Here is a 23,127-nt window from a genome sequence, read left to right as displayed (position 1 = left end):
ACCTACTGAGAAGTTCAACATCATTTGGCAGTGGGCTTTATGCTGTCTGATCAGATTAAGAATCTCATGTTCAGTTTTTTACATTTTTGCCTAGTGGAATTAAATGTATGATTTTTGGATGTGCGGGCCATGACTTTTTCCTACAGCTATGGTACAAACCTTTAAACGGTCTTTCTCTTTTATATACGTCATCTCAGTTTGGCCAAAGAACAGTTGGTTTTGGCCTCCATAATTACACTCTTTAACACCTACAGAAAATGATACCTAGTACATTTCTAGAGCACACTCCCTCTGATAGGAAACATTGTATGGGACACCGTGTGGTATTCTGGACTGTGTTGAAGACGTTAAAAAAATGGGTGTTTGAAAAATGTGCTGTAGTTTACATATGTGTAAGTTAGGAGCAGATAGTTTCTTTGGATTGAATTATTGTAAGCCATACTTCTCCCGTGCTGCACCTAAACTCTGGAATGAGTTCCTTCAGATCACCAGACTTCAAAATGAATTTGTAAGTGTGCCCAGAACACTTATCTTTTCAGTGATGTGTAAGTCACATTGCTTGATATGACCACAAGCTATTATATATTTACAAAACTTTTACTCATAAGTTGCCTTGTAATAAATAACAATTTTAAGGTTATTGTTAATTAGCTCAATCCCTCCGACCGACTTCTCTCGTAGATGAGAGATTGACCAATTACGGCAATTGTACAGCTAGAAAGTAAGAATCAGAGCAGTAGAAGAAACGTCATCCCACCAGCACGGGACACATGAGGTGGACTTTCCAAGAGGGACTCAAAAGAACAGCAGGGGCGACATGACAATTGGGGGACATCTCCTTTAACATGGCTGTGTTTTTTTTATTTTTATCACATTTTATGTCTCATTATGTATGGATACCTTACTGGAACTGGTGTAAAACAAGCTTTCTCACCACTCATTATACCGGGAGCCACTTATTTTGCAAGGGTTGAAGATACTTAGTAGACTGCTTATGATAAATAAGGTCCCACCAGGGGGTTGCCTTTATGACATCCGCATCCTTTTATAGATCATACTAATAAAAGTGATAACACTCTCAGCAGCTAACCTGCTTGTTGATGGCTTTCTTTAAACAGATTTATAAAATTGAAAGAAAAAATACTGTTGTGCTCAAAAGTTTACATAGCCCAGCAGAATTTTAGTTTTCTTGGCCTTTTTTCAGAGAATATGAATTATAACACAAAACCTTTTTCTCCACTCAAGGTTAGTGGTTGGGTGAAGCCATTTATTGTCAAACTACTGTGTTTTCTCTTTTTAAATAATGGCAACCCAAAATATCCAATGACCCTAATCAAAAGTTCACATACCCTGGCGATTTTGGCCTGATAACATACACAGAAGTTGACACAAATGGCTTTGAATGTCTACTAAAGGTAACATTCTCACCTGTGACCTGTTCTTTTGTAATCAATGTGTGTGTGTATAAAAGCTGAGTGAGTTTCTGGGATTCAGACAGATTCTTGCATCTTTCATCCAGCCACTGACGTTTCAGGATTGTGAGTCATGAGGAAACCAAAAGAATTGCCAATGGATCTATGGGAAAAAGTAGTTGAACTGTATAAAACAGGAAAGGGATACAAAAAGATATCCAAGAAAATGATAATGCCAGTCAGCAGCACTCAAACTGTGATTAACAAATGGAAAATCAGGGGCTCTGTAAAAACAAAACCACGGTCAGGTAGACCAACAAAAATGTCATCCACAACTACCAGGAAAATTGTTTGTGATGCAAAGAAAAACCCACAAATAACATCAGCTGAAATACTGTACTCTCTGAAAACTAGCGGTGTGGCTGTTTCAAGATGCACAATAAGGAGGCACTTGAAGAAAAATGGGCTGCATGGTCGAGTCGCCAGAAGAAAGCCATTACTGTGCAAATGCCACAAAGTATCTCACCTACAATAAGCAAAACAGCACAGAGACAAGTCTCAAAACTTCTGGAACAAGGTAAATGGAATGATGAGACCAAAATTTAACTTTTTGGTCACAACAATAAACGTTACATTTGGAGAGAGGCCAACAAGGCCTTTGATGAAAGGAACACCATTCCTACTATAAAGCACGGAGGTGGATTGCTGATGTTTTGGGGATGTGTGAGCTACAAAGACACAGGAAACTTGGTCAATATTGAAGGAAAGCTGAATGCAGCACGTTCTCAGCAAATACTGGAGGCAAATTTGCAATCATCAACCTGGAAGCTGCACATGGGATGTACTTGGACGTTCCATCATGACAATGATCCAAAACACAAGGTCAATTCAACCTGTCATTGTCAACGGCAGAACAAAGTGAAGGTTCTGGAGTGGCCATCTCAGTCTCCTGACCTCAATATCATTGAGCCACTCTGAGGAGATCTCAAGCGCGCAGTTCATTCTAGACAGCCCAGGAATTTACAGGAACTGGAGGCTTTTTGCCTATAAGAGTGGGCAGCTTTACCATCTGAGAAAATAAAGAACATCATCCACAACTACCACAAAAGACTTCAAGCTGTCATTGATGATAGAGGGGGCAATACATGGTATTAAGAAATGGGGTATGTGATCAGGGTCATTTGGATGGTTTGGGTTGTCATTATGATTTAAAAAGAGAAAACACAGTAGTTTGACAATAAATGGCTTCACCCAACCACTAACCATGAGTGGAGAAAAAGTTTTGGTGTCATTCATATTCTCTGAAAAAAGGCCAAGAAAGCAAAAATTCTGCCGGGGTATGTAAACTTTTGAGCACAACTGTAGGTTGGCACCCTATTGCAAAATAACGAGAATGGCATCCCCCTCTAGTAAACCCTATTCTGTCCCCTACCCTAGACATATTATGAATGACAGCTAGTACATCCATACTGATGATCCCTAACGGTTAAGGGGAAGGGGACAGATTAGGGTTTACTAGATGTTAACTGTTGGTGAGAGGGGGACACCATTCTCGCTATTTTGCAATTGGGTGCCAACTTCCATGACTAGAAAGGGCATTTTTAGGGATTTAATAGATTTCTTTTTCCCCTTTCCTACGTTCGATTACATTCTTATTTCTTATACCACATATTTTCTTTTTTTAATATATTCTCGTGATGGATTTGGTTCCAATATTTTTTCTGATTTTAATTCATATTTAATAACATTTATTTTTTCTTTTATGGTTTTTGAAAAAAAATGTGAAAAAGACAATAAAGTTAAAGAATATTTTCCTCAAAAGTCTGGATTCATCATTATACAGTTAATGGAAGGTGAAGCTTCACTACATGTTCTCATCATCCTTTTCTAAACTCATATTTTCCCAGGCTAGACATGATTTACTGCCATGATAAATCCTAATGGGTGCTCACACCTCCAGGAACTGCGGGTACCTTACTCTGAATGCTGGCGGGTTTGCCAGGACTTGCCCAGTAATTACTAACATTTGCAACATGGTGGTAATTACTAGTGTATACCAGTAATCCGTCATTACATTCATAGCTGGCACAGAGTCATATCATGTAAGGTTTGGTCTGTGAACATTCATTGCTCTTCTGCTATTAAAGGGGTTGTCCGGGACTTTTAATATTGATGGCTTAGCCTTAGGATAGGTCATTAATGTCTGATCAATTGGGTGTGACACCCGGCACCCCTACTAATCAGACATACCTGTGGAAGTGCACTGCACAGCCTGTCGACGGAATAGTGGGGCGAATACTGCTCATCCTCCATCTATTCAAGTCAATAAAAGGGCAAATGTGCAGTACCCGGCCGCGGTAAACTATTCTGTCGACGGAGCTGTGCATCTCCGCTGCTGCGCAGTTCCGGCCACAGCTGACACCGTAAACAATAAATTTGCGGGTGTGCCACATCTTGCACCTCCTGTCGATCAGACATTGATGACATATGTTAAGAATAGGCCATCAATGTTAAAGTCCCAGAGAACCCCCTTTAGAAATGGGATGAGACCTACAAAGAAAAGAATACACAGTACCTACAGTCAAATATGGTGGAGGTTCAAAGATGTTTTGGGGTTGGTTTGCTACCTCTGGCATTGGGTGCCTTGACTGTGCAAGAGTCATGAAATCTGAAGATTACCAAAGGATTTTGAGCCACTGTTTAATGCTCAGTGTCATAAAGTTGAGTTTGCCTCCTAGGTCATGGGACTTCCAACAGGGCAATGACCCCAAATATATTTCAAGAAGCCCCTAGAAATTTAAGGTAAAGTGCTGGAGAGTTCTGAATTGGCCAGCAATGGGTCAGGATCTAAATTCCATTGAACACCTGTGGAGAGATCTTAAAATTTCTGTCGGGAGAAGGCACCTTCACATGAGAGACCTGGAGCAGTTTGCAGAAGACGAGGGGTCCAAGATTCCAGTTGAGAAATGTAAGAAGCTTTTTGACGGTTATAGGAAGCGATTGATTGCAGTTCTTTATTCCAAAGGTGTGCAACCAAATATTAAGTTGAGGGTGCCAACAATTTGGTTTGGCCCATTTTGAGGATTTTGTGTGAAATGACATAAAATTTGCTTTTTTTCCTGTTTTTTTTGTGCTGTTTCCAATACACACAAAGGAAATAAATGTGTGTATAATAAAACATGGGGAATTGTAATAATTGTCTGGGCCAAATACTTGATTTTCTGGAACAATTTCAAGGGTGCCAACACTTTTGTCTAAGACTGTATGTCGTGAATGTGTGAAAGGTGCGGGTTTCATGTCTCGGGCTCCCACTTATGGGACTTCTCGGGCTCCCACTTTTCCGCACACCAGAGAGCAGGAGCGCATAAGGGAACGTGGTTCTCTGCATTGTAGTTTGAGAGTAATGGAAGCAGTGAAGACAATGCTCTGTGAGCTAAATAGCCCGGACTTCACATTGATACATTGTAGCAAACTTGAAACTGATGTCTTTAGCTCACAGAGCATTGTCTACATTGGATATAATTGTATCTGTGTTTGTGCCTATAGGAGGAAGATATATGGATTTCATTTTCCAATGCAAGGACAGCCCAATGATGTGCCAAATTTATTAACCCCTTAAGGCTCCATGACGTACTATTACATGATGGAGCGTGCCAGGGGCCTTGGAGGGGGCTCCGAAGCTGCGCAGGCTCCAAACAGTGGAGACGGCTTTAACAGCAGTGATTGCTGACAGCAGCATTCACGAGTTGTGATCCGGCTCAGGAATCTATCGTGGTGCCCATCAGCCCCTCCGTGACGCAATTCCTGGGCTGTCATAACATCGAGCGGCTGGCTGAAATCCCTCCGTGGCTGTCAGTAATTTTTCAACAGCACTGTAGCATTGCTGTATATAGTAGAAAAGATCAAATGATCGCAGGTTCAATACCCCTAAGGGCACAGGAAAAATAGGTAGAAAATAAGTGAAAAGTAAAAAAAAAAAAAAAAAAAAAGTTCTGAAAAATATATATAAAAAAACAGAATTGTAATCAATTTTCCCCAGTTAAAAATGAAGAAACATAAAAAAAGAAATAAAAAAATACATCTGATATCACCGCGCCAAGAAAAGTCCGATCTATCAAATCAAAATATGACATTAAGTAAACCGATCAGTAAACACTATAAAAAAAGGAAAAAAAAACAAAACAAGAAACAACAAAAAAAACAGAAATTTGTTTATTCTGGGCACTGCAACATCACAAAAAAATGCAATAGGAAGCAATCGAAAATGTCCTACCTACCGAAAATGGTATTGATAAGAACTCCGGCTCATCAAACAAAAAAGTGCGACTGAAGTGAAGGTACAGTACAAAAAGTTAAGGCTTTTGGAACTTTTTACTGTAATCACAGTGATCTGGAGAATCACATCTGGTCATTACTACTGCACAAAAAGCAGAGCTAAAAATGAAAATGCACAAAACTAAAACTGTCCGCATGTAAAGGGAATTTATCACTATATTTTTGCTACCCCATCTGAGAGCAGCATGATGTAGGGGCTGGTACCCTGATTCTAGCGATGTATCACTTACTGGGCTGCTTCCTGTAGTTTTGATAAAAGCACAGTTTTCTCTGCTGCAGATAAAACAGTTCTCTGAATGCTGAGCTCTGTATAACCCCGCCCACACCACTGATTGGCAGCTTTCTGTGTACACTGTGCATAAGCAGAAAGCAGCCAATCCGTGGTGTGGGCGGAGTTATATAGAGCTCAGCTTTCAGAGAACTAGAAGATAAGCAGCAGATAAAACAGTGGTAAAACGATAATGGTGAAAACTGACCAAATAAAGATGAAGAACGTTTTTTTTACGTTTCAGAAAAATCACTGAGGTCTGAATGAGACCTAATAATCAACTCTCGCAGAAATCTCGACAAACATAACAAAAAAGGACAAAAAAAAAAGTAACTGTTTCTGACACAGCCTGAATATATTCCTGAGCACATAGTGTGGACGCTGCTTTACATTCCTCACGTCCTTCCATTATGCACATTCAACAGTATTTGTCACTAATTTATTTCATTGTCTCTAAATATATTCTCTTAGAAGTAATTATGTAAATGGCGTCGATGTCACTTTTTCTCCTACTGTTCAGCCGTTTATCAGGAAATTTGAATTGGGACCAAACAAGACTAAGGGCTCGTTCAGAAGAGGGTAAGATGGGTCCGGATGTGAGGTGAGTAGCAGCCGGACAGCACACCGACCAATGCAAGTCAATGCCGCACTTCACACGAACATCTTTACACACAGACGAATGGGCCGCAAGTAAAAATCGCAGCTTGTACGAGACTGATCTGTTTTTTTTCTTCACGCATTATCCTAAATGGGTGCATTAAAAAGACCTAATTCCATACGGACACCATGTATGTCACGATTTTGTTGTTGGGTGTCCCAGTACCAGGGGCTTTTTCCCTGTCTCTAGCGCTAGGAGGGCCATAGCTCGCCCTGTTCCCTGGATTACTTCTGATGGTGAAGATGCCGGGGCCACGTACCTTGCCTCAGCTCCTGATTCCACCCTCAGTCGGTACCCTTCCCCCACCCTGGGAAAAGGGGAGTAGTAGTGTACCACAATACAACACCCAGACTAACAAGGTAATACGAACAAAGGTAACGAAAAATATCAATGAATGCACTGGGTAGTGGAGGATGAGGTTAAACCAAAGTAGAAGAAAGGGAATAATTACACACTTAAAAACAAGCAACAGTCTCAGGTAAAACCACCAAATGCTTTCGCCAATAACAACCTCCAACAACCTCCAGCCATGCCTCATAAGCTAGCTATGACAATGAGTGCTAGCCAGGGCCTAGATTTTATAGGAGATGGGAGTGGCTACCAGTACACAGCTGAGAGCCTTAGCGCTCCAGGAGCTCTCAACTGAGCAGATTAACCCCTGCACTGCAGAAATAAATTTACACCGTTTACTAAGAAGGTGAAGAACTTTTAACCAATGCAGGAGTAGGAGAAATCAGATGCTGCTGTCTTCTGTCTCCTCTCTGTAGCGGTAACCCCCTGACAATGTGTTTCGCATCCGATTTTTATGCATCCACTGCAATATTAAACATAGAAAACAGCAGTGCAGCTTCCAGAGGACACGTGGAATCGTGGGGACTAGGGCTAACTGGACACTCAGGAGCAGAAGGACAGATGGAGTGGGACCCAGCAAGGATGGATGAGAATTGAAACAAAGTAGCACAGATAATGGAGCATACTAAGTCTCAATCCCAAGACACGGGTTAGTATGTCAATGAGCCGTAAATAGGTCTAGGAGATAATGTCATAGAACCATGCCGGATAACCTGCAAAACTCAACGTGGAGGACAACAGAGGACAGCGTACCCAGGGGAAAGAAGCAGAGGCCAGGATACCTGGCCTGGCACAGGTGTGTAACACAGATGCCGCTGTCAATCACTAATAGGGGCATTTTGCTTTCCAGTGCACATGTAAGAAAAAAAAATGAAATCTCAGAATTGGAGTTAAGCAATCACTGAATCTCGGCAAAAAATTCAGTCAAAAATTGTATCAATAAAACGACAAATCGGCACGCAAAAAAAAAAACCAACAGACAATGGCAACACAAACACAATTTTTTAAAATGCATTTCTGCATTTTTTCTTTCCAATCTGTAGTGCTCAAACCTCCCATAGCAGTGAATGGAGAGGACTGTCCCTGAGGTCGGGCACCAGTAGGGAATAGGGGGGACAGAGGACCCTGCTCTGCAGATAAATGCAGGTCCACATCGGTTTCACATTTATAGCAGGTCCAGTCTCATAAATGTCCATTATGAGACCATCTCTTTGGTGGTCTTAGCACTGAACAAACGTATTCACTTAGGGCTTTGACCAATCGCGTTCGTCGTTATTTAGATCACTTTGGGGCCATAATCCTTTTCCGTTGATAAAAGATTCTGCTATTTCCGCAGCGAGAATCGTCTTTCCTGCAGTCGATTGTGTGTGTGAAGAACACAAGCAATGCACATGTGAACACGGGCTTAGGTACATGTGTCGGTCACAATGCCAGACTCATCGTACCACGGGTACCACCGACACATGACAGACCCCGCCGGACCCTCCGATGCACAAGTATGGCTTCTATCGTTATCATTTATTTTATTCTACAACCGAAAGATGAGAATTCTGCAACTGAAAAATACAATTATGATCTCACTGGCCAAGAACTAGGCGAGGCCACATATGAAGGCTGATACTGGATATCTGCGGTTGACCGCCCTTCCGACCAGTAACTGTAGGATTCTTATCACAAGTGCAGTACACCTACTGGTCACCAGGAGGCAGAACAGCCAAGATGTCAGTTCCCGGGAGGACTCAGTGACTGTAGCATGTGCAGGTCCTGGAGGTTGTGTGCAGTAATCACATCTGACCTGGTACCCTGCAAATATCAGAGGGTAGGGACACACATCTCTACAGAGCATCCACTACAAGTCCTAGCATACACCAAGATCCTGATGTTCTAGTCCTGGCATAAATCAAGATCTAATATATACCAATGACACTACATGTCCCAGCAGACAATACAAGTAGTCACACATAGTACTGACTAACATCTAATATACATCAATGACACTACAAGTCCCAGCGTAGCAAGCACTGCAATTCCCAGAACACAAGTCCATGTATATACCAAGATCTTAAAATACACTGATGACACTACAAGTCCCAGAATGCACTATAAGTCCTCGTACAGACCAGGACCCCTATATATAGTGACACTGCAAGTCCCAGCAAAGTTTAAAAAAATTCAACATCTCCTTCCATATCACAAGACCCAGCATTTCCTGTAATGGGGCAGCAGAGCACTACAAGTTTCAGCATTCTGTGAAGCTGAACTACCAGCTCCATTACGCAACAATATACTCCACTAGTACTACAAGGCTCAGCTTCCCCTGTACTGGAACTACCACTCCCAACATCAGCTACATTGTCCACGGCACCACGTCCCAGGTTGTGCGGTCACAGACGGCTGCAGATTGGGGGCTGCTACATGGCAGTAAATAGGGGGCCGCATTCAGAACCACAAAGTGCTGCGAGCGCGGTAGGAAAGTCACAAAAAATCCGCCCGGTTCCATCTTTTTGAGACTTGTGTCTCCATGTGACCCTCATCCCTTCCATTACGCGGCCATGTGGTGTGCAGCCTGCAGCGGTTTACGTGTCGCATTACTACATCGCATCCGATCATTTCCTATGATGTACCCTGCAGCGTGGGAGGCGCAAATGTTTCCAAACATGCTGGATTCTCCGATACTGGTCGCACACGACTCACCGTGCGCAGAAAGTCACGAGACTCGTCCGCAATTTGACATTTTTTTTTAAAGCAAAATCAAAGAAGGAAAAAAGTCGCTCAACAGTGTGCAGAAAGGATTGTGGTCGCAAGTTCCCATGCAGCGCCGGCCTCAGAATTAGGGGTGGCAAGAAGAGACGCAAGGATCAGAAAGGTGGATACTCCTGACCTTACTGGAAAGCTAAATGCTATTTTGTGCACGGGTGATAGGCGAGCCGCCGTGATCTGCACACGGAGCACTAGGACGGCCATGATCTGCGGCAGGTTTGGATTTTTTTTTTGTGGCTTGTCACTGTAACACTGCAGCTGCGACGATTCTGGTCACACGGTGGCAAAAAACATCAGTGCAGCCATCGGCGTCTTGTGACTATAATAGAAAACTAAGTGACAGGCTGGTGACACAATTCACACTCGACATTGAAGCCTATGGGGAAAAGCCGCATCCAACAAGGCGGAGGCTACACGACGATTGCTGCATAACGCAGCGTAGCACGAGAATACGGGGAGGGGCGTAATGGGAAACCTCTCCAATTACAGCAGATCCTTATTAGCGGTGGTCTTTTCATATGGGCTGAAGGGAGTTCTCGGGTCACTAGGCTCCAGGGCCCGAGTGCGATCACAACCCCTGCTACTATTGTAGCTACACCCCTGTATACGGGGTCATTTATGATGCGCAGGGCAACTCAGCTTCGTAGTTGCGACCCCATAGATGATTATTGGATACAACGTCACAAAGGAATCAAGTTTAAGACGCGGCATGACCCCATAATAATAATCTTTATATAGCGCCAACATATTCCGCAGCGCTTTACAATTCCGCAAGTTCATACACAACTGTCAAAAATAGCAACGTTAATGATAATACAATAAAGATAATGACGCCCCTGCCCGTAATAGCTTAGTCTACAATGAGGTGGGGGTGACACAAAGTACAGGGACTTATTTACAATGATGGTCCAGCCATCTTGAGGGAGTGGGAGGTAGATAAAGGCTGCGTGAGGTAGTCATCGGCCAGTATTTGTGGTGCTTTTGGGTGCAATAGAGTTTGATGGAGAATTCTGATCGGAGAAGTAGAGAATGGACTATATATAAAAGGACATTGTTTAGGGAATGTGATAGGCCGTCAGATGTGTTTTTAGGGAGCACCAAAAATTGCATAAGTTCTGATTAGTTCTAATTTCTTGGGGTAGAGCATTCCAGAGAATTGGTGCAGCTTGGGAGAAGTCTTGGAGCCTGGGTTTGGAGGTACGGATTAGTGTGGATGTTAGTTGAAAGTTGCTTGTGGAGCGTAACGAGCGGGTAGGCCGATAACAAGAAATGAGGGAAGAGATGTAGGAGGGTGCCGCATTGTGGAGAGCTCTGTGGGCAAGAACAAGTAGTGTAAATTGGATCCTATAATGAATGGGTAACCAGTGCAATGACTGGCAGAGCGGAGGAGTCCAAGTACCGATTAGCCAGATGGACAACCCTGGCTGCTGCATTAAAGATGGACTGGAGAGGGGAAAGTTGAGTGAGGGCAGGCCAATTAATAGAGCGATACAGTAGTACAGGCGGGAGTGGATCAGTAGTACAGCGGGGGTAAGGTCAGGGGATGACGTGTATAGTTGTGTATCATAAGCATAAAGATTATTATTTATTATTATAGCGCCATTTATTCCATGGCGCTTTACATGTGAGGAGGGGTATACATAATAAATACAGGAATAATACAAGTCACAACTGGTACAGGAGCAGAGAAGACCCTGCCCGCGAGGGCTCACAATCTACAAGGGATGGGTGAGGATACAATAGTTGAGGGTAGAGCTGGTCGTGGAGTGGTTTGGTCGATCAGTGATTACTGCAGGTTGTAGGCTTGCCAGAAGAGGTAGGTCTTCAGGTTCTTTTTGAAGGTTTCAATGGTAGGCGAGAGTCTGATATGTTGTGGTAGAGGGTTCCAGAGTAGGGATGATGCGCGAGAGAAATCTTGTATACGATTGTGGGAAGAGGAGATAAGAGGGGAGTAGAGAAGGAGATCTTGTGAGGATCTGAGGTTGCGTGCAGGAAAGTACCGGGAGACGAGGTCACAGATGTATGGAGGAGACAGGTTATGGATGGCTTTGTACGTCATGGTTAGGCTTTTGTACTGGAGACTCTGGATAAGGGGGAACCAGTGAAGGGATTGACAGAGAGGAGAGGCCGGGGAATAGCGGGGGGACAAGTGGATTAGTCGGGCAGCTGAGTTTAGAATAGATTGGAGGGGTGTGAGAGTGTTAGAGGGGAGGCCACAGAGCAGGAGGTTACAGTAGTCGAGGTGGGAGATGATGAGGGCATGGACTAGGGTTTTTGCAGATTCTTGGTTTAGGACTGTACGGTCCGTGAAATATTTTTGAGTTGAAGGCGGCAGGAAGTGGAAAGGGCTTGGATATGTGGTTTGAAGGAGAGATCAATGTCAAGGATTACCCCAAGACAGCGAGCTTGTGGGGGAGTCGCGTGAGATGGGAGAAAGACAATGAATTCTGTTTTGTCCATGTTAAGTTTTAGAAATCTAGCGGAGAAGAGGGATGAAATAGCGGATAGACATTGAGGGATTCTGGTTAGTAGGGAGGTGATATCTGGTCCAGAGATGTAGATCTGTGTGTCATCAGCATAGAGATGATACTGAGAACCGTGAGATTCTATGAGCTGTCCCAGGCCAAAAGTGTAAATGGAGAAGAGCAGCGGCCCTAGAACCGAACCTTGCGGGACTCCGACAGATAGGGGGCGAGGTGAGGAGGTGGTGTGTGAATGGGAGATGCTGAATGTTTCGTCAGTTAGGTATGACGAGATCCAGGATAGGGCCAAGTCTGTGATGCCAAGGGATGAGAGGATCTGTAGTAATGTTCCACTGTGTCAAAGGCAGAGGACAGGTCCAGGAGGAGGAGGATAGAGTAGTGTCGCTTGCTCTTGGCGGTTAATAGGTCATTGGTGACCTTAGTTAGGGCAGTTTCAGTGGAGTGGTGTGACCGGAAGCCTGATTGTAAGCGGTCGAAAAGGGAGCAGGAAGATAGATGGGAGGACAGTTCAAGATGGACGTGTTGTTCCAGTAGTTTTGAGGCATAGGGGAGAAGTGATATAGGGCGATAGCTAGATACAGAGGATGGGTCATGAGAGGGCTTTTTGAGGATAGGTGTGATTGAGGCATGTTTAAAGCTTGAGGGGAAAACACCAGTTGTTAGTGATAGGTTGAAGAGATGGGTTAGAGTTGGGATGAAGACTGTGGCGAGGTTTGGGATGAAGTGGGAAGGGATCAGGTCAAGTGCACAGGTGGTGAGATGCGATCTTGAGAGTAGAGTGGAGAATCGATCTTTTTTAATAGTGGAGAAGTTGGTTTTGGAGGTGGAGGGCTGTGTAGTTGGGAGGAAGGGCTCTGGGGTTGTCGACTAAAACTGTCCCTGATGTTCTCAATCTTCTGCTTGAAAAATGAGGCAAAGTCTTCAGCTGAGATGAGTGGGGAGGGAGGAGGTGTTGGGGGACAGAGGAGAGAGTTGAAGGTGTTGAATAAGTGTTTAGGGTTGTGAGACAGGGAGGATATGAGAGGTGAGAAGTAGGTTTGTTTAGCTGTAGCGAGTGTGGTCTTGAAAGTAGTGAGGAACTGTTTGAATGCGATAAAGTGCTCATTGGAGTGGGATCTTTTCCATCTCCGCTCAGCAGCCCTGGAAGCTCGCCTCAGTTCTTTGGTAAGGCTGGTGTGCCAGGGCTGTCTGTTGATTTTGCGAGCTTTGGTATGTGTGAGAGGGGTAGGAGATTCCAAAGTTGCAGCTATTGTGGTGTTATATAGAGCAGCATAGTCATCCTCATTGTGTAGGGAACTTTTGTCTGTGAGAGGGAGGAGGGATTCAGAGAGTGAATAAAGATCAAAGTGTTTATGATTTCAGCGAGGGTGTGAAAGTTTGTGGGGTGGGGATTGTAAACAAGGAGTGGAGAGGGAAGAAAATGTGATTAGATTGTGGTCAGAAAGAGGAAGAGGTGAGTTAGAGAGGTTAGATAGGGAGCAGAGGCGGGTGAAGATGAGGTCCAATGTGTGACCATCTTTGTGAGTGGCTGCAGAAGACCATTGAGTGAGGCTGAAAGAGGAAGTGAGAGATAGAAGTTTAGTGGCAGCTGAGAGGGAAGTGTCAATGGGGATGTTGAAGTCCCCATGATGATAGTGGGGATGTCCGCAGAAAGGAAATAAAGTAGTCAGGTGGTGAAGTGGTCAAAGAAGGTGGTGGCTGGCCCTGGGGGGCGGTAAATGACAGCCAGTTGGAGGTTGGTGGGGGCATAGATGCGCACAGAGGGCATCTCAAAGGAAGGGAGAGTAACAGAGGGTGGCAGTGGGATTGGGGTGAAGGAGCAGTTATCTGACTGGAGAAAACCAACTCCTCCGCCATGCTTGCTGCTGGGGCAGGGTGTGTGAGAAAGGTGGAAGCCACCATACGAAAGTGCAGCAGGAGAGGCTGTGTCAGAAGGGGTGAGCCAGGTTTTGGTGATGGCGAGGAAGGAAAGTTTGGTAGTAACAAAAAGATCGTGGATGTAGGAAAGCTTGATGCAGACAGAGCGGGCGTTCCAGAGGGCTCCTATTAGTGGGACTGGGGAAATGTGGGCTGGGCGAATGGGTAGAAGGTTAGAGAGGTTACGGAAATTTGTGATAGAGCGTGTATGGGGGGTAGAACTGACTGTCAGGATGTGGGAGCAGAAGAGGGCATGAGGGGGCTGTCTGTGCTTGGAGACAGAGGATTGTATGTTAAGGAACAGTTCTGAGGAGGAGGTGAGATGGATGGGGAGGATTGAAGAGGAGATGAACAGCTCTTTTCTAGGAGTAGGGATTAGGGGAGTTAGCAGAAAGTGAAGAATTATAGGGGTGAAAGTGGAAACAAAGAGAAACATTGTTTACAGTGACTGACTAGTTACCTTCAGTTCCCTTCTGGTTTAATTCTGGTTTTAATTCTAAATTCATCTTCACACTTCTAGGACACACTTATAGGAATCATACTGCAGACTGAAGTCATTGCAGACTTGTACTATGCAATATTTGTACAAGTAAGTGCATTCAGGTGTGAAGCAGAGAGGAGTGGTCTCTGCTCATCTTGGTCAGAGAATTAAGGGGGACCAGATGCATACAATCAAGCATTGAGAAACAAGGTCATAAATAACACTGGGGTAAGCTGGGGTTAGCTGAAAGGCATACCATGAGAATGCTAGGAGCAGAGGGAAGTCTGTGTGGAAAGTTGGGTGATGTACTATGTGCACTTCATAGACAGACAAGGCAGGAGAGCAGGCTGGAGAGCTGGGTGCATGAACATACCATGAGAATGCTAGGAGCAGAGGAAAGTCTGTGTGGAAAGTTGGGTGATGTACTATGTGCACTTCATAGACAGACAAGGCAGGAGAGCAGGCTGGAGAGCTGGTACTGAAAGCTAAATCTGCTGATGGTCTGACCAATTAGGGCCGTGTAGAGAGAGAAAGGGGTCAAGGACTGAGCCCTGAGGTACCCCGACAGTGAGAGGAAGAGTGCAACGAAGTGAAAACAGTGAACGATATACTGAATGAGCTGTCAGAAAGATAGGAAGAGAACCAGGAGAGAGCAGTGTCCTGTATGCCTATTTATTGGAGCATAAACAGTAGGAGATGGTGGTCAACAGTGTCGAAAGTTGCAGAGTGGTCAAGAAGAGTAAGCAGACAGTGGTCACCATTATGTTTTGCTGTAAAAAGGTCATTGGTCACTTTGATAAGTACGGTTTCTGTAGACTGTAGGGGGCCGAAGCCAAACTGTGATGAATCTAGGAGAGTGAGTGGAGAGGTAGCTGGCAAGGCGGGAGTAGACAAGGCGCTCCAAGAGTCCAGAGACGGCAGGGAGAACAGAGACCGGTCCGCAGACAGCCGTGCAGGATGGATCGAGAGAGGGCCCGCTTAACAAAGGAGCAATGACAGAGTTCCCAAAGGAGGAGGGGAAAACACCAGAGGAGCGAGAGGAACCGAAGAGCCAGGCAAGATGAGTAGTGACGACTGGAGAGAGAGACCAGAGGAGATGTGAGGGAACGCGGCCAGCAGTGCACGCAGTAGGATGAGAAGAGAGGAGCCTGGAGACTTCTGTGACGAGTCAAATGTGGAGAGTTAGCCAGGTGAGATGAGACATGATATAACCCCATAGACGATCATTAGAGGCGATGTCACCATGTGATCGATATTAAGATGCGACACAACCCCATAGACGATCATTAGATGTGATGTTGCCATGGGATCGATATTGGAATGCGACACGACCCCATAGACGATCATTAGATGCGATGTCGCCCTGTGATCGATATTAGGACACGACACGACCCCATAGATGATCATTAGATGTGATGTTGCCATGTGATCGATATTAAGATGCGACACAATCCCATAGACGATCATTAGATGTGATGTTGCCTTGTGATCGATATTAGGATGCGACACGACCCCATAGACGATCATTAGATGTGATGTTGCCTTGTGATCGATATTAGGATGCGACACGACCCCATAGACGATCATTAGATGCGATGTCGCCCTGTGATCGATATTAGGACACGACACGACCCCATAGACGATCATTAGATGTGATGTTGCCATGTGATCGATATTAGGATGCGACACGACCCCATAGACGATTATTAGATGAGATGTCGCCCTGTGATCGATATTAGGATGCGACACGACCCCATAGACGATTATTAGATGAGATGTCGCCCTGTGATCGATATTAGGATGCGACACGACCCCATAGACGATCATTAGATGCGATGTCGCCCTGTGATCGATATTAGGACGCGACACGACCCCATAGACAATCATTAGATGAGATGTCACCCTGTGATCGATATTAGGACATGACACGACCTCATAGACGATCATTAGATGCGATGTCGCCCTGTGAACGATATTAGGACACGACACGACCCCATAGACGATCATTAGATGTGATGTCGCCCTGTGATCGATATTAGGATGCGACACAACCCCATAGACGATCATTAGATGAGATGTCACCCTGTGATCGATATTAGGATGCGACACGACCTCATAGACAATCATTAGATGCGATGTCGCCCTGTGAACGATATTAGGACACGACACGACCCCATAGACGATCATTAGATGTGATGTCGCCCTGTGAACGATATTAGGACACGACACGACCCATAGACGATCATTAGATGTGATGTCGCCCTGTGATCGATATTAGGATGCGACACAACCCCATAGACGATCATTAGATGTGATGTTGCCATGTGATCGATATTAGGACGCGACACGACCCCATAGACGATCATTAGATGTGATGTCACCCTGTGATCGATATTAGGATGCGACACGACCCCATAGACGATCATTAGATGTGATGTCGCCCTGTGATCGATATTAGGATGCGACACAACCCCATAGACGATCATTAGATGTGATGTCGCCCTGTGATCGATATTAGGATGCGACACGACCCCATAGACGATCATTAGATGCGATGTCGCCCTGTGAACGATATTAGGACACGACACGACCCATAGACGATCATTATATGCGATATCGCAATGTGATCGATATTAGGACGCGACACGGACCCATAGACGATCATTAGATGCGATGTTGCCATGTGATCGATATTAGGACGCGACTCGACCCCATAGACGATCATTAGATGTGATGTCGCCCTGTGATCGATATTAGGATGCGACACGACCCCATAGACGATCATTAGATGCGATGTCGCCCTGTGAACGATATTAGGACACGACACGACCCATAGACGATCATTATATGCGATATCGCAATGTGATCGATATTAGGACGCGACTCGACCCCATAGACGATCATTAGATGCGATGTTGCCCTGTGATCGATATTAGGACACGACACGACCCCATAGACGATCATTAGATGTGATGTCACCCTGTGATCGATATTAGGATGCGACACGACCCCATAGACGATCATTAGATGCGATATCGCAATGTGATCGATATTAGGACGCGACACGGACCCATAGACGATCATTAGATGTGATGTTGCCATGTGATCGATATTAGGACGCGACTCGACCCCATAGACGATCATTAGATGTGATGTCGCCCTGTGATCGATATTAGGATGCGACACGACCCCATAGACAATCATTAGATGCGATGTCGCCCTGTGAACGATATTAGGACACGACACGACCCATAGACGATCATTATATGCGATATCGCAATGTGATCGATATTAGGACGCGACACGGACCCATAGACGATCATTAGATGTGATGTTGCCATGTGATCGATATTAGGACGCGACAGGGACCCATAGACGATTATTAGAAGCGATGTCACCATGTGATCGATATTAGGACACAACACGACCCCATAGACGATCATTAGATGTGATGTCACCATGTGATCGATATTAGGACATGACACGACCCCATAGACGATCATTAGATGTGATGTCACCATGTGATTGATATTAGGGCACGACACGACCCCATAGACGATTATTAGATGTGATGTCGCCATGTGATCGATATTAGGACACGACACGACCCCATAGACGATCATTAGATGCGATGTCGCCATGTGATCGATATTAGGACACGACACAACCCAATAGACGATCATTAGCTGCGATGTCACCATGTGATCGATATTAGGACGCGACACAACCCCAAAGACGATCATTAGATGTGATGTCACCATGTGATCGATATTAGGACACGACACGACCCCATAGACGATCATTAGATGTGATGTCACCATGTGATTGAAATTAGGACACAACCACATAGACGATCATTAGATGCGATGTCGCCCTGTGATCGATATTAGGACACGACACGACCCCATGGAGGATCATTAGATTTGATGTTGCCATGTGATCGATATTAGGACACGACCCAACAGACGATCATTAGATGCGATGTCGCCCTGTGATCGATATTAGGACGTGACACGGCCCCATAATCGATCATTAGATGTGATGTCGCCATGTGATCGATATTAGGACGCAACACGACCCCACAGACGATCATGAGATGTGATGTGACCATGTGATCGATATTATGACAAGACATGACCCCATAGACGATCATTAGATGCGATGTAGCCATGTGATCGATATTAGGACATGAAACGACCCCATAAACGATCATTAGATGTGATGTCACCATGTGATCGATATTAGGACACGACCCAACAGACGATCATTAGATGTGATGTCACCATGAGATCGATATGCTTGTACAGTAGAGTAGAGGGATCTGCAGTAAGAAAGACTCCCAGATATTTCAACTTATCGGTGAGCCATTTGAAGGGGGTAGACTTTTTACTAACTATGTTACTATCAATTATTAGGTTCTGTAGAAGGACGTAGATCTGGGGATTTATTATGATGGAATATAGGCTGAACTGGATGGACAAATGTCTTTTTTCGGCCTTACTAACTATGTTACTATGTTACTAACTATGATATTAGGATGCGACACAACCCCATAGACGATCATTAGATGTGATGTTGCCCTGTGATCGATATTTGGACGTGACACAACCCCATAGATAATCATTAGATGTGATGTCATCATGTCATCGATATTAGTATGCGACACGACCCCATAGACAATCATTAGATGCGATGTGTCCATGTAATCGATATTTGGACGCGACACAACCCAATAGACGATCATTAGCTGTGATGTCACCCTGTGATCGATATTAGGATGTGACACGAACCAATAGACGATCATTAGATGTGATGTTGCCCTCTGATCGATATTAGGACGTGACACGACCCCATAGACAATCACTAGATGAGATGTCGCCATGTGATCGATATTAGGATGCGACACGACCCCATAGACGATCATTAGATGTGATGTCGCCCTGTGATCGATATTAGGATGCGACACAACCCCATAGACGATCATTAGATGTGATGTAACCCCAAGCTGAAGCCTCACTACCACCCGAGTTGCCGCCTCACCACCACCAGAGCTGCCGCCTCACCACCATCCGAGCTGCTGCCTCACCACCACCAGAGCTGCCGCCTCACCACCACCAGAGCTGCCGCCTCACCACCATCCGAGCTGCCGCCTCACCACCACCAGAGCTGCCGCTTCACCACCACCTGAGCGCTGCCGCCTCACCACCGCCAGAGCTGCCGCCTCACCACCGCCCGAGCTGCCACCTCACCACCACCAGAGCTGCCGCCTCACCACCATCCGAGCTGCCGCTTCACCACCACCTGAGCGCTGCCGCCTCACCACCGCCAGAGCTGCCGCCTCACCACCGCCCGAGCTGCCGCATCCCCGACCTTCTGTCTCTTCCCCATTATCTCATAAAATGTAAGTCCACAAGGACAGGGTCCTCTCCCCTCTGTACCAGTCTGTCATTGTAAATTTGTTAACTGTAAACAATATCTATAACTCTGTACCAGTAGCGTAGCTACTGGGGGAGCAAAGAGTGCGGGCGCCCCGGGCCCGGTGCTCTGAGGGGGCCCACCCGGAGCTACGATACAGTTACATTCTGCAGCAGAGCAGGGAGAATCGATCTTCCTGCTCTGCCGCTATGGGGCCCCTGAGCAGGTGGGGGGGCGGCCGATGCCAGCAGTGGGCCCCCCGCCGTCATCGGAAGATCAGCTGTAACGGCATTAAGCCGATACAGCTGATCGCATTGATGGAAGGAGCGCTGCGTTCCTTCTCCCATCATCCCCCTGTCAGTGTCGGCGTCTGACATCGCAGACACGGACAACGGGCGCAATGACGTCACTGCAGGAGATCAGCGGGAGCAGCGCAGAAACCAGGAAGAAGAGAGGTGAGTATTTATTTTTTATGGGCGCTGCGGTCTTATTACAGGGTCTGCCCATGGGGATCTGCCGCCTTATTACAGGGTCTGCCTATGGGGATCTCCCGCCTTATTACAGGGTCTGCCTATGGGGTGCTGCCTTGTTACAGGGTCTGATGATGGGGGCTGCCTTATTACAGGGTCTGACTATGGGGGCTGCCTTATTACAGGGTCTGCCTATAGGGGTGCTGCCTTATTATAGGGTCTGACTATGGGGGTGCTGCCTTATTACAGGGTCTGACTATGGGGGGCTGCCTTATTACAGGGTCTGACTATGGGGGCTGCCTTATTACAGGGTCTGACTATAGGGGTGCTGCCTTATTACAGGGTCTGACTATGTGGGGGTGCTGCCTTATTTCAGTGTGTGCCTATGGGGGCTGCTGTGTTGTGAATTCTGTTATCGAACTCCCTCCTGTGGTCATGAATGGTACTTCGGCGAGTTCTGTCCATGGACTCCCTCTGGTGGCTGTGAGTGGAGCTGCTGGTTCTGAGGTTCCTTCCACAGGTGACCTAGGTTATTCTTAGGCTGGCTTCTCTATTTAACTCCACTCAGATCGTTACTCCATGCCAGCTGTCAATGTTCCTGTACTGTTTCAGTTCGCTCTTGGATCTTTCTGGCGACCTGTCTCTTCCTGCAAGAAGCTAAGTCCCCGATTGTTATTTTCTGTTCTTTGTTTCCTTGTCCAGCTTGCTTTCATGATTTTGTTTTGCTAGCTGGAAGCTCTGGGATGCAGAGTGGCACCTCCGCACCGTGAGTCGGTGTGGGGGTCTTTTTGCACACTCTGCGTGGTCTTTTGTAGTTTTTTGTGCTGACCGCAAAGATACCTTTCCTATCCTCTGTCTATTTAGTTAGTCTGGCCTCCCTTTGCTAAAGCCGGTTTCATTTCTGTGTTTGTGACTTTCATCTTAACTCACAGTTAATATTTGTGGGGGGCTGCCTTTTCCTTTGGGGAATATCTCTGAGGCAAGGTAGGCTTTATTTTCTATCTCTAGGGCTAGTTAGCTCTTAGGCTGTGAAGAGGCGTCTAGGGAGAGTTAGGTACGCTCCACGGCTATTTCTAGTGTGTGTGATAGGATTAGGGGTTGCGGTCAGCAGAGTTCCCACTTCCCAGAGCATGTCCTGTATCGGTTTAACCATCAGGTCATTTCGGGTGCTCCTAACCACCAGGTCATAACACTGCTGTATGCTATAGAGTCTGCCTATGGGGGCTTCCTTATGCTATAGAGTCTGCCTATGGGGGCTTCCTTATGCTATAGAGTCTGCCTATGGGGAGTGCATTATACTATATATATATATTGTGGACTATTTGGTGCATTATGCTACTGTATATGGAGGCTATCTAGGGGGCCATCATACAGTATAGAGATTACAGTGTGGGGGTCATTATACAGTGTTAGAGCCATCAAACAGTGTGGAGGTTACTAAGGGGTCAGTATACTGTACGGGTGGGGTGCATTATACTGCGTATAAGAGAGCATCATGCTGTGTATAGGGGAGCTGTACAGGGGGAGACTCGGGACTTTATTAAATGTAAAGTGGGCACTTTTTGTTTTAGGGGAACTCAGGTTACTGTGGCTATCAAAGGGGCACACAGGGCAATATGAATTTCTAAGGGGCAAAATATGTGCACTGTTTTCTAGGGCACTTGCACCTGGCATTACTATATTATAGAGGGGTGCTTTAGAATTTAGAGGGCATAGAGAACCACACAGCAGGTGCAGTAATAAAGACACATACGGCAGCAGCGGCTCAGTATTGGGGTATCAGGTGCAGTAATAGGGGCACATACGGCAGCAGCGGCTCAGTATTGGGGTATCAGGTGCAGTAATAGGGACACATACGGCAGCAGCGGCTCAGTATTGGGGTATCAGGTGCAGTAATAGGGACACATACGGCAGCAGCGGCTCAGTATTGGGATATCAGGTGCAGTAATAGGGACACATACGGCAGCAGCAGCTCAGTATTGGGGTATCAGGTGGAATAATAGGGACACATACAGCAGCAGCCGCTCAGTATTGGGGTATCATGGGCAGTAATAGGGTCACATACGACAGCAGCGGCTCAGTATTGGGGAATCATGGGCAGTAATAGGGACACATAAGGCAGCAGCGGCTCAGTATTGGGGTATCAGGTGGAGTAATAGGGACACATACAGCAGCAACCGCTCAGTATTGGGGTATCATGGGCAGTAATAGGGTCACATACGGCAGCAGCGTCTCAGTATTGGGGTATCAGGTGCAGTAATAGGGACACATACGGCAGCAGCGGCTCAGTATTGGGGTATCAGGTGGAGTAACAGGGACACATACGGCAGCAGCGGCTCAGTATTGGGGTTTCAGGGGCAGTAATAGGGACACATACAGCAGCAGCCGCTCAGTATTGGGGTATCATGGGCAGTAATAGGGTCACATACGGCAGCAGCGGCTCAGTATTGGGGTATCAGGGGCAGTAATAGGGACACATACGGCAGCAGTGGCTCAGTATTGGGGTATCAGGGGCAGTAATAGGGACACATACAGCAGCAGTGGTTCAGTATTGGGGTATCAGGGGCAGTAATAGGG

The sequence above is a fragment of the Ranitomeya imitator genome, chromosome 6, assembly GCF_032444005.1.
Source record: "Ranitomeya imitator isolate aRanImi1 chromosome 6, aRanImi1.pri, whole genome shotgun sequence".
Classification (NCBI taxonomy): domain Eukaryota; kingdom Metazoa; phylum Chordata; class Amphibia; order Anura; family Dendrobatidae; genus Ranitomeya; species Ranitomeya imitator.
This window is presented reverse-complemented; position numbering follows the sequence as displayed.